Source organism: Sturnus vulgaris, chromosome 2 (assembly GCF_052056855.1).
Source record: "Sturnus vulgaris isolate bStuVul1 chromosome 2, bStuVul1.hap1, whole genome shotgun sequence".
NCBI classification, from domain to species: Eukaryota; Metazoa; Chordata; class Aves; order Passeriformes; family Sturnidae; genus Sturnus; species Sturnus vulgaris.
The window spans coordinates 85,871,114-85,883,927 of record NC_142244.1 but is presented as its reverse complement, the minus strand read 5'-3'; the positions used below and the strand labels follow the sequence as shown (position 1 = coordinate 85,883,927).

Here is a 12,814-nt window from a genome sequence, read left to right as displayed (position 1 = left end):
ATTTAATATCGATTGCATTCCTAGATGCAGAATGCAGAATACATTTGATTGATGAAAAAGCCAGAAACGTCGGTATTTTAGGTATACTGATCTGTAAAAATGGAAAAGACATATGGCTTTTAATGTGAGTTTTTAGTATATTTATAATTTTAATCTAAGATCAATGTACTAGTTGACATTCTTTTTAATAAAATATGCCACTGAGATATACAAAAGTGGGATTTTTTTCTGTTTTTTGGGGGTTTTTTTTATTATTATTTTTATACTATTATACTGTGCAAATTTTTTTGTTCTGCTACAGAGGGGCTATTGCTTGAATAGTTTTCTTATTTGATAGTCAAATCAAATAAATATGACCAAAATGGTAGATAAGAGAAAAAAAAAATCTGATTTTTTTTCTCTTCCCTAGTAGCCATGTTTGCAGCCATATTTGTTTTAAGTAGCCTTGGGCAAAAAGTTATGTGCCTCATTAATCTAAATCAACCTTGCAGGATTTTATGGCAACTGTTGTTGCTGTTGCCACATTATGTATGCTTTTTCCTTTTGTTCTTCAATATAGTGCTTATGAAGCTAAGGAACAATTGTCACTTCCTATTACGTGAACTAAATGTACAAGAATTGATGGGGCTTTCTACCTAATGTTGTTAGCCTGAACCTGGTTTGTTTATTTAATGAACAAAATGTCACAGTGTATCTGCATCCTCCTGACATCTGAAACAGTGGCAGCTGCTGGTGGCAGATTTCCTGAAACTTGGGTGCAGAATTAACCAATGCAATTTGCATGTTATCCAAAAAAGGAGGGAGGAGTGAGAGAGAAAGAGAGAGAGAGGGGGAGAGAGAGAGAGAGAGGGAGAGAGAGAGGGGCAAGATTCTCTTTTGAAAGCATTCTTTTAAAAAGCATGTATTTTGTGCACAGATGTCCTGAGGACTATTGTATTGTGGGGGGTGGGGAGGAGCCAGTCTAATCCTGACACATAACCTACTTCAGCACAAGTAGATTTAGGGAATTTCATTGAGATTCAGGGTTTAAATATGATGGCGTTACCAGATAGATGCCAGGCTGGTAAATAAAAACTCTGCAGGAGTGTTTTAAAAACTGGAACTTATTCTTGCCTCCATCCTCTTTTAGCAGGCTCTGTTAAACAGGAGACACTGATTTTGCAGCCATAACACCTAAAGATACATTTTGTGCCTTCTCAAAGTTGGAACTTATGGACACAAATAAATGGTGATAATTCTTAGAAAGTGACAAAATCTGTGGGAATCACTGAAGACATTCCTAATTGCTAATCCTAATAACAACTGCTAAATTTCAGTGTTTTGGTACAGGCATCCTGAAGCTTGGAATCATTGCTGGAGAATAATGTTTACTGGGCACCAGAAATTTTCAAATAAAGGTATAACCTCATCTAGATTTGTCTAGTTTTAGTTGTTCAGTGGGAAGGTAATGCACAGGCTCTAATCCAAGGAAAAGGCAGCCACCCAGGTTCCTTGTTTAGGGTGTTATGCACATCCCTCATTGTGGCCAACACTATCATCACACTGCATATGCAAAGAAAAGAAAACACAATCTTTGGGTATATTACGTGACAGTGCAGGGATCTGAACTACTTGGTAGAAGGCCCAGTTATGAGTATGTCTGGCAATTAAAAATAATTGGGAAGCAGGTTTGCCACTAACTCTTCCAAGAATGCCAGTTATGATATAATGATGTTTCATTAGACATGCTGAAAGCTGTGAGCTCCGTATGGCAATGGCAATTAGGAAGGATCATAAAGAAGGAAAAAAAAGAAGAAGAAGAAGAAACATTAAAAATATCCCAGCTAAGATTAGCATAGCATTTAATGGCCACTTCATTAGCTAATTGATTTCTTATTAGTTACAGGGAATAGCCCAGTTAGGGGCTCTGCACAGCTAATTAACAGCATTTACACAATTAGTCGGTTGCTCATTTTGTAACCAAACATTCTTGGAATCAACTGTGGCTGTGATGCTCTGGGCCATTTGATTAATTTTATTTTATTTTTTGCTAATATTGGCTTAACCTTCAAATAAAAAATTCACTCCCCAGGGCTCCACCATATTTAATCACAACATTATACAAACAGAAAAGAGCTACGTCACACAATCTTAGGACATGAATCGGTTCCTCTTTCTTTTATTTGCAAGTTGTTTTATTGGCCCCATGAAGTCAATAGAATTCAAGAAGCAGAATCATCTGTCTTCTTTCCTGACAGCTGAGTTTTTGCCCATCAAACATTGTTATTATTTTGCAATTGGCAAATGGAACACATACATATTTTTTTTCTTATATATTGGGAGAAGAATGCAGGAGGTCTGGCTGAGATATTTATTTCTTATGCAGTTGCTTCCTACTGCAAAAGAAATGTATTTAGTAGAAAACTTACCATTTAATAAAAAGCATATTTTCATATTAGTTTATACCTCAAATTAAGGGTGAACGAGGAAAATTGCATGATGTTATAAGGGTCAAAAAGGGACAGGCTGGATTTATGTGACACTTTGTTAGCAGCTCTGAGAAAATTAATCACCAAAAACATAATAAATAACAATAATAGCATTTAATAAAACAAACAAAAAGAAACTTGTCTGTTCATTTTCAGTTTATGGTGGCACTCCATAATCTCATAGCACCCAATTATTATTCTGGCAAACTAAATTTCCTTTTTGCTCCCCAGACTCCTGTGCACCAAGAAGAGCCAAACTCTGATCTCGCTGTAGGCAGTAATGATATCCCCCTGATACAGGGGCTCTCCTGTGAGACAGAAGCCTTTTAGCATTGATGCATATAGGCTGTTAGCACTGTAAGAAGATGTTGCATGTGTGAGCAGAAGGTCAATGTCTTCACATGCCAGTTTTCATCGGCACATTGGGATTCTGTATGAAATTACCATACGCTAATTAAATAAAACCAAAGCCTCATGATGATCGATCAGGCCAGAGATTATGCCTAATCATCAATATATTAATTATTATTCTTTGTGTTTTTTCATTTCACTTATCTTTTTTTTTCCTCTTTAATGCTTCCTCACGATACGTACAAAATGGGTAATTATTTTCATTTACCATTACTATATTAATTGCAGTTAATGGAAAAACACTCTCCCAGACACATAGTGGCAATTATTCCGCTTGTCTCTGCTTTTTTTCTTCTTTTTTTTTTTTTTTTTTTTTTTTTTAATGAGAATTTATTTTGTTAGTGTGCCTGCAAACAGTGAACTATAATGAATGGTCATTTCAGTGTTGTAGTTTTATCTAATTTACATAGATAATATGTAAATATCTCTTTCTTCCCACATTGTTTCTTGTTTTGTTGATAATGCACATCTTGTTTAATTGCTTCAAAGGATTGTGAGAATCAAGAAAACTTCCAAATTACCCAATTTTAAATATCTAAATTATGGGCAACATGAACAATGTACATGTACTGAACTTCTTTGTGGTCCTATTAGATACAGCAGAAAGCCAACCATGGATTTGTGAGGTTTTGCTAGATTCCAGAGTACTGGTGAAAGTGAGCATTTAGGTGTCCGTGGAGTTCTACTATTAACCTTTACGAGGTCAGACAGTGCATTAGAAGGAGAGGAGGAATTAGGGACTGGTTGTCTTGGCTCCAGCTCTTATACTCCAGTTTTTGCTGGAGACGGGTTTCTACTGTGTTCAGTCAGTTCCTGCAGTTTACTTCCCTTCTTAGATTACCTGGATGTATGTGCATACATGTAGCAGCTGCTCATGTATTCCAAAGAATGACAAAAGGTAGTCCACAGCTGGCAGTCACAATTCTCTTGCTTTGCCTTTTCAGGCATAAATACTACACACTTCCCTTCTCCTTCCCATTTCAGTCAATGGGTATTTCAAGGATCTTCTCAAGGTCTTCCCATTAGAAATCAAGACAAACCAAAACCAATTTCTGAAATTCTTCTCTGTCACCAAGATATTGTCTATCCTGCAGGAAGCTTCGCTTACATGTGCTTGTGCAGGATTCAGCCAACAGAATCTGTTGCAAGTGCAAGCATCACTTGAATGATCCAAGTAGTTGGTCTGAAATGCAAAGGAAAATCATTGCTCCTCTCCTACTAGCCCTTCCCTGAAAGGGAAAAATACATTTCCTCTGCCTATGATGACTTAGAAACCAGTTTTTTATATGATGTCTGTTAAGCTGTGTTACCCCAGTCAACAGCTCTCCACTTGGACACTGTAAGTACAGTAAAAGCAACTTACTGAATTTCTGTCTCGTGGTAATTTTGTGATCTGCATCACCCAGCAGCTTCTTGTGTTTGTTTTGGTGAGTTTGAAACTCTGACTCCATTAAGAATAAACATGTAATTTCTCAATCAATTAAAAAAAATGCAATTATACCCTTGTAGGTATCAGTTCAACCTAAGTTATCCCATCATTTGTTTTCAAAATGCTTGCCTTGTTTTCCAGGAGTTAGAATGCCTGAACTGGTCTTGGCGCTCATGTCAAAGCATCATGACTGTTGGCAAACAGACATTTAGCAGGGAATCTGATCTGGTGCTTCTAAGCAAGCCTGTGCAGCTCTATCCCACTGCCTCTGTGCAGAGATGACTGTGTTTTGGTATTGCAATAATTACATTGCATAGGACAAATATTAAGGAGTGTAATTAAACCATCCTTTAGGGAACTTGGGAAATGAAAGGGATATTTTTGGCTCTGTTGCATAAAGTGCAGGAGACTCTCTATCTTCTTGCCTCAGTTTCTCCTTCTGTAAGATGATTATGTTAAAACCCTGACCAGATCCCCTTGAAAGGGCACATAGGACACAGCATTGCTGTTTATCTCCGTGTGAGGGACTCTGCTGGCCATCAGCTGGTGCATGCTGGCTCTATAGGACACAGTGCCAGCAGCTCAGTGTTGGCTCTGTCTGCTGGCACAGAGTGAGGGTGACGCAGAAAATATTTGGCATACCTAGCAGTGGTCAACAGGACACACTGTGATATTTTTCCCCCAGTAGGAGTTATAGTTACTCTCCAAAAAACTGAAAGAGGAAAAGGTGTTGTGCTTCCTCTCCCTTTCCTCCACCCCCCAATATCTTTTTGCTGAGTGTTTAACATTACTTGGGGAAAAATCACTTCACTTCCATGGTTCACTTCCTGAAACCTAACCCTGTCCCAGTCCTTATTCCCTATTTAAAAAGAGTCAGTGCAGCAGTTTTTAGTGATTAAAGGGTTCTGTCTGTGTCTGTGAAAAGTAGGGTTTGTCAGTCTTTAGACTGCAAAATCACCTATTCTCTGTTCAAGAGCTGGCTGTGCTGTGCAGTTTCTGGAAAGATATTACTCATCACAATTTTAAAGGTGAAGCAACATCATTATGATCATCTGTGCTGGTTTTGGCAGGGGCTGGTTTTCTTTGTGGTGGCTAATATGGGGCTATGGGTGTACCTGGGAACTCACAGATTTTAAACTTTTCCCAATACTCCTCCATGACAACTTGCAATGTAGTCACCATTGGCAATTTTTGAGGACCTCTTCAGAGTCTGATTAGGCGTGAAAAAGGGGAAGAGGGGGGACACTTGGAGGGAAAGGCTGCACGATGCTTGGTTGACAGCTTGGGTGAAACCATGACATCATCTCATCAAATGCTGTAGAAAAGGTCCTGTTAGAAGGAAGAATTAGCCATTCCAAAGACCCTGAAAATGCCAGGCCTGGGAAACTAGTATCCGTCTCAAGAATCAAAGAAAGGAGTCTAAACTCAATAAAGAATGTGAAACTTTAACATCTCAATTGAGGATAAAACAGAAGATGGACAAAATATGCAAAAACTATTTCTGGACCACATAAAATATACAGAGTTAATAAATGATGCATTAAAACTGACAGCACAAATATAAGCTGACTTCCCTTCCAATGCTTCTTGTACCACACTGTCTCTCCCTGTAATACTTTCCTTCACTCTACTGATATAATCAATGTCTGAAAAAAATAGAATAACAAAACAGAGAGGGCAAAAAGAATTTGGGATTTAACTCTGCTTGGCAGGAAAGTCAGTGATGAGCAGCAAAGCCAAATAATTCTCTGTGCAGCAGCACACAGAAGGTTGTATGGCATGATGTTAAATGGATATATAGCAGAATGGAAACATATAAAAGTGAAATAATTATCTTAGGGTACAGGCTGACTGTTGAGTAGGTGAAAAAAGAAGAAAGAAATCTTCTACACTCTAAGGAAGGTCTCTTCTACAACCTGTGAGGAAAGTAAGGGAATCGAACCTATTTCCTAGCTATGTTTGTCTGAAATTAAACCATTGGTTTGGGGAGGATTTGATCAGCCTAAATCCTAGAGGGAAGCCCAGCACCTCAGCATGTGATGTTCCTGCTGAGGAACCAGAGATCCTGATGGCAAGCAACCAGATGGGGAGCATGTTTGGCAAGGAATGAACTCGTGGTCCCTTAACAGCTCTCTGAGGGTTCTGAAAAGTCTGATGCCCATCTGTATCAGCTGAGCCCTGGTTGCCCTCCACATCCTCATGTCCCTGATCCAGCCCAATAGTGATGTAAGAGAAAACCCCAAATGGCAGAAGTTCTTGACGACCAAGGCATGAAGCCTTATACTTTTTATGAAATCAGAAGGTGCAAAGCTTCATGCTCCTTTAAAGCCATACTAGAATGGGTCTGGGTGGACTTGTCAGCAAGGATGTAGTGCCAGGGAAGGCTCTCATCCCCTTGTCCAGTTGCTTCTGCTGTGCCTAGTATTTGTGACCCAGAACTGCATGGCCCCACAGACCACACAGAGAGTGAAGATGCACCCAAATGCTCTCCAGAGCTGCTGGTGAGGTAAATGGCACTGGGCAGTCTGTTTTTGTTTAAGGGAATTTTTGTCTCTCTTGTGGAGAGGAAATTCTGGTTAACTAGTCTCAGAAGTAATCATAGCAGATGGATACCAGTTTTTTTGAGATATGGGCTGCTTAGGCTGGTCTGAAAGGTATTGAACTAAACAACAACAAAAGGACAAGCTGGCGGAGGAAAGAGAAAGCAGAAAATCAAGATACCCAGAACAAAATTAATCAAGGTGCCAGAGACCTGAAGAAAAGTCTGTAATTGCTTCCAGGATTGCAAGGATTCCAGTAATAAGCAAAAGGAAAGGGACTTGCTCACTGATTAGTGCACACACACTCCACTTGGTATTATAAGTCACCGGAAGGAAAATTGACATGACTGGAATGTTAAAATCAGTGGTACGAAACTTTTATTCAAGGACTGATGGAATTTGCATAAAAGAACAGAGAAAGGCAGTCTACATTGAAAATAGCAACAGCTGCCTCTGAATTGCTGCCAAGTACTCTTAAATGCTTATGGGCTGTTGTTCCAAAACATAAAGCAGAAGACGGGGAGCTGCTGGTGCCTATTGCTGACTGCCAAATCACACTAGAGAGCAGAATGACTAAACAGCCTTCTATCAGGTGTAGGAAAAGAAAAGCTGTGCTATTGTGGAGGATATAGGTCTGAATGGCACACGTTGGAAGTCTCATGCTGCCAAGGACTAAAATAACCGTGAAATTCTACAAAATTATAGGTGACCATATTCCAGCTCAGAAAGGGTGACAACCAACACAGGACAATTTGTTGTCAGTCATGGGATCTGGCCTCATCTTAACAGACAAAAGCTGAGCTGAGAAACAGAAGTTAGCTGCTGTTTAGGCTTGGATTTACTATGTCTATTTATGCAAGCAACACAGACTTCACATTAGCAATTAATTTACTTAGCGTTTCTAAGTGCCCCATTCCACAAAAAAAAAGTATAGTTAAGATTTGAGTCAGCTTAGAAGATCTGAAAAGGTAAAATAAGAAAGACTGAATTATTTTATAATTTTTTATAAATTACTCAAATGCTAAAAACATAAGGTCAATAAAGGAGGTTTAAAAGCAGCCAAGTTCATAAGGGAAGAGAAAGAATTAATAGGAATTAAAAAACAGTATATGGAAAAAAGAAAAGTGAATAGCAGTAAGGATAAATTATGAAATTAGGAAAACTGATGAGAAAAGAAAAAGGTTACAAAGGGAAAGCTATAGCCAGTAGAATGTAAGGCAGTGGAAGGAGTTTTTGAATATCTAAAGAGCAAAAGGAATATCAATAAAAGTGTTGTTTCACTAATGACTTAGATATGGCAGAAGTGTCAGTAAGAGACTGAAATATTCAATAAACCTTTCGATATCCTGGCTGGAGGAAGAGAGAAGAAAACAGATAGTGTACTTAAGTCCTGCAATGATAATAAAATAAGTCCTTCTTTCACAGTGCCTAAAGATGGTGTTAAATTACAGTTACCAAAATAGTACTTTTCATATTATGTCCAAGAGTTTCAGGCTGTGAGCTAAGAAGTGTGATGGATCATTAATGCTGAGTTTCAGCAAATTCTGGGAAATAGAAAGATGCAGAAAAAAAGCAGATGCACTCATATTTAGAAAAAGCAGAAGAGATACCTCAAGTAATCAAAACTGCTGGATAGCATTCCTTGACAAAGTAATAGAAGAGCATATATAGGACCAGATTAATAATCATTTAAAGGAAGAAAATGTCATTTATAATTATTTATAGAAGAATCTTGTCAGACTAGCTCAGGATAAATTTTAATGTGATTACAACTTTAGTTTATAGAAGCAATAGCATTTGCAGTGTAATAAAAATCCAGCACTATTGCATATAGGACCACATATCTTGAATACCAAATCAGAATGTTATAAATTCAATGTCACACAATAAATAGACTGAAAGTGAATTAAATGGTGTGTCCAAATCTGATTGTAAACAGGGAGTTTCCATCAAGAAACTACAATCCCTGTTTTTGGTTGTTTTTTTGGTGGTTTTTTTTTTTTTTTTGCTCTTTCCCATTTTTAGCAATTATTTGAGGATCAAGGATGGAGTTCTTAAGAGTTGAGACAATGATTTGGAGAGAGAACCACTGACAGAGAGAGAAAATGTTGGACCTGGTCAAAGCAGAAATGTTTTGGGATGACTGAATGTGGAACGACCAGTCTGGGAACAGAACATGCAATTTGCACTTCCAGGAGAGCTCTGCTTGAAGTAGAAAATTTTGGAAATGGTATTTGTATTTGTATTTGTGCCAGGATAAAAGTCACCTGGGCATGAGCTCCCAGCATGGCACTAAGGCCAGAAGGGCTAAATCTGTTCCTGCTGGTGCAAAAAAAAAAAAAAATTAGGGAGCGGGCTATTGCCACTGTTCTTGGTTCTGGGGCTGTGCTTGTTGGGGTTCCATGACCAGATCTGGTGCTCAAAATTCAAGAAGGTTGTACAAAAAAAAATTGGTGTGAATTTAGAGAGGAGCTCTGAGAATAATTAAAGGATAACTAATAGAGAAAGCAGCTTCCAATAGAGAAGATTAACAGTGACTTCATCGTAGCCTGTAAGTACCTCCACAAGGAAAAGATGTAGGAATTACAGGGCTTTTCAGTCTGGCAGACAAAGGTACAGTGGCTAATAAGAGCAGTAGCTGGAAACTGAAGTGAGGCAAATTCGGGCCAAAAAAAGAAGGTTCATATTCTTAACAGCAGGGATTATTAATCGTTTGGAATGATTTACAAAGAATTGTGCTGGATTCTGCATCAATGGAGATTTTAAAATCAAAATGAAACTTTTTTTTTTAAAGAGCCACTCTTCTGCAAGTACAGCTTTTAATCTTGAAGCACAAATTAATATAGGGAAGTTCTAGAGGCTCAATTATATGGAAAGTAGGGAGACAATCACAACAATTCCTCTTATCTATAAAGCTGGTCAGTTTAGGAACCTACATCAATCACGGGCTTATATGTTTCTTTATATAACACTTGGAGAATTTCATTTTGGTTTTGAGATGAAACTTTGTTTCCTACATATTCACAGGATTCCAGGTGTCAGGGCTTTGAAATACACTGTGCAACAAAGGCAAACGTAAGTATTTTCAAAAGCAGAAATAGTTGGGATTAGTTACAAGATGAGATTCAGTTTTAAAAACATAGCGATCAAGAGATGAAGCACTTGTTACAGCTTTTCATTTTACAATTTTATTAGTTTAAATCCCTTAGGAATGAATATTCCTCATTGGCCTGATAAAAATTCATAGCAAGAAAGTTAATAAAATGTCTCTTCACCTGACAAATGTAGTAGGAAATATTTTTAAAAATCTTTTACGAAGTAATCCCCCAAGATCTTGTGGCAGAGTCAGAGTTAACTACAAATAGTCAGAGGTAGTGAACTGTCATCCACTGTGCCAAAATATGACCCATTAGCCTTCAGAAGAAAGACAGGAAAAAGCTGAGGAAACGGTTGTTAAGAAATGAAATGACAACTCTGCCTCCAGTTCTCTGAATCTATGAATTATTATTTCCTAGAAATCTCTTTGCTTTCATCAGTACTTATTAGACAAACTATTTCCTAATTTTAACTCTATCACCAAAGGCCAGATGCTACCATCAGATCCCTATTATCTGTGTCCAGAATTTGACTTACATTAAATCTGTCCTCTCTTTTGCTATTTACACACAAACACCTTTCCATGGATGGCAGGTGACACCACATTCCAGCGTGAGAATCATTCCCTGCCTGCTGTGACAGGTATTTAGTGACTTGTCTTGTTGGGATCCTTATGGAAGAGACTCAATTGTTTGCTTGGCCCAAAGCCTGATGTACAGCACAGCCCAAATCCAGACAGCTGGTTGTCTTTCAACAAGCAGAGTGTTTTCTTTAAAGTGAATAAGTTGGTGGCTGATCTCTTTGGCCTTTATTCACAGGTATAATCTTTCCACTGAGGAGGTGAGCATGAATATTTTTGAAGGAAGAAGGAGACTGAAGAGCCCAAATGCTGTTTGGAAGCCAGCTGTTAGTATTTTTGAAGTCACTTTTAATGCATAACTTTTTTAAAAAAGGGCAGGAAAATCTACACTTTCCAAACATTACTGTGAACCCATGCACACATTTTTATATACTCAAATCCTGGAAATTTGAAGTCATGCTGAGTCACTTGATACATCCCCAGCACCAGGCTGGTGGCACAGTTATGCATTTCATGAATGCCAGTGGTACTCAAATGCATGTGCTTCCCAAAACAATTGGCCCTTAAAAGACACAGCTTCTAACATCTTGCCTTGCACAATGAGCAGAGGGTTTATGATGTACTGATCTGCAAAAGAATATCCTCTAGATGTGTTTGCATTTATACTGCCCTTCACTGGCAAGCATTACTTACCAGCTGGGGTTCTGCTTCCCTTCCAGATTGTGCACAGAGGAGGCTTCCAGCAATTTTCAAACTGAGCTGAAAAATTCTCTCTAGCAAAAAGAAGGATCTGCCTGAAGAATATGAAGAATTTCAGCACTGAAACCATGTATAAATTTCCTTTTTCTGACAATCATTTTCCTTCATTCTGTGCTTCATTGTAATGACTCATGTATCCAGTATTATTTATGCTTTTTTTTTGTAATACACAAGCGATTGTGTAATTAACTTTACAACATCTGGGAGTTAAAAATCCCCACAAAACTATACCAAGAAAAAAGTTGCAAATGGGAAATAATCATAAGCATGAGATCATTCCTATATCACTGCAGACTTTTATTAATGTTTGACTCAAAGGGATCATTTTCTCTAGATTCCTTGGAATTTGCTTAATTTTCCTTGACATTCTGGCAATATATTAAACATTCTCATGCATTAATTCTGGAGTTTTCTCTTTTTTTTTTTTCCCTGCTGATGTGTGACTCTTTCTTAAAGTAAAATAGCAGGTTCTTTTTCCTTCCACCTCTGTACAGATCATCTTGGATGTGACCCTTGAGTGTGTTAACTGGGGCTTGGCATCATTCTCATTGGTGCAGAGAGGTGCTGCCAGCTGCCTCCCACATCTTCTGCCGTTTGGGTGGAAAGAAGGAGAATAGGAAAAGGCATTTTTGGACAGTGTGAGGCACACCTGTGCTTGGCTAACCCTCCTCTGACATAGTGTTTCTTGTAGTCTGAAGCAATCTGGTATAAATTAGAACTGTCCCTCCTCGGGTACAGGAGGTGATCTGTGTCAAGGGGTCCATATTTTGTGTTATGTTAAATTATATGATCTGATGGTTGATAGAGATCATCACAAGAAGAAGGGGAGGCAGAACATGCCCTAGAGTAGTATAAAATTTTGATTTGTGTCAGTGTGGAATGGCCATTTTACTCTCATGTGGTGAAATCATGGTAGAGCTATGACAGTCATCTCATCAAGCATTTATACCATATGAGGATATGTTTTGCCCATGCCACAAGCTCAGAGAAGACACTAATTTATGTTTCTAATGAGGTGCTGAAATTTCTCCTTGTACATCGTGTATCTCTGTAGATAGAGCTCTGCTCTCTGATTAACAAGGCTTTTTCAACATCTGAAAATCTGCTTTGCCACATAATCAAACACATTTGTTAGCCATTTGAGAGGGTGAGGCATTCAGAGCTCTTTGATAGAAAGGAGTACTGTGTGCTTCGGAGTGTGGAGGAAACAGTGGCTTGATAGTGCAATGGTTTGATTGTGCTTCTCTATGGGGTCTCTGCTGACTCCAGCAGACTGGTCAGCTTGGAATTATTCAGTCCAAGACTCTAGTCAGACAGCAAACGACCTCTCCAGCTGCTTCTGAACATTCCTGGACCTCTCCAGCTTTACACATCCTGGTGTCAACCTTATCGCCCTTGAGAGGAGCAAAGCCATGAAGGAACTGTGGGGAAGATGCAAGGGGAACAGGTACAGACCCCTGCAGAGTGCTGCTGTCCATGAACTGACCCTGCTGCTGCCAGTGCTTGGTGGTCTGTGCTTTCTTCAAGGCAA

At 38.6% G+C, this 12,814-nt stretch overlaps 1 long non-coding RNA gene across 4 annotated transcripts in view; it reads left to right on the top strand.

Annotated features, from left to right (window-relative positions):
• Window positions 1–11,672, top strand: part of LOC148224880 (uncharacterized) — a 181,815-nt gene extending 170,143 nt beyond the window's left edge. For all 4 annotated transcript variants that reach the window (XR_015801608.1, XR_015801607.1, XR_015801609.1 and 1 more), the window contains 3 exons: window positions 9,876–9,923; window positions 10,763–10,850; window positions 11,244–11,672. This is a non-coding gene — a long non-coding RNA (uncharacterized LOC148224880). The remainder of the gene's footprint in view (window positions 1–9,875; window positions 9,924–10,762; window positions 10,851–11,243) is intronic.
• The last annotated feature ends 1,142 nt before the right edge of the window (window positions 11,673–12,814 follow it).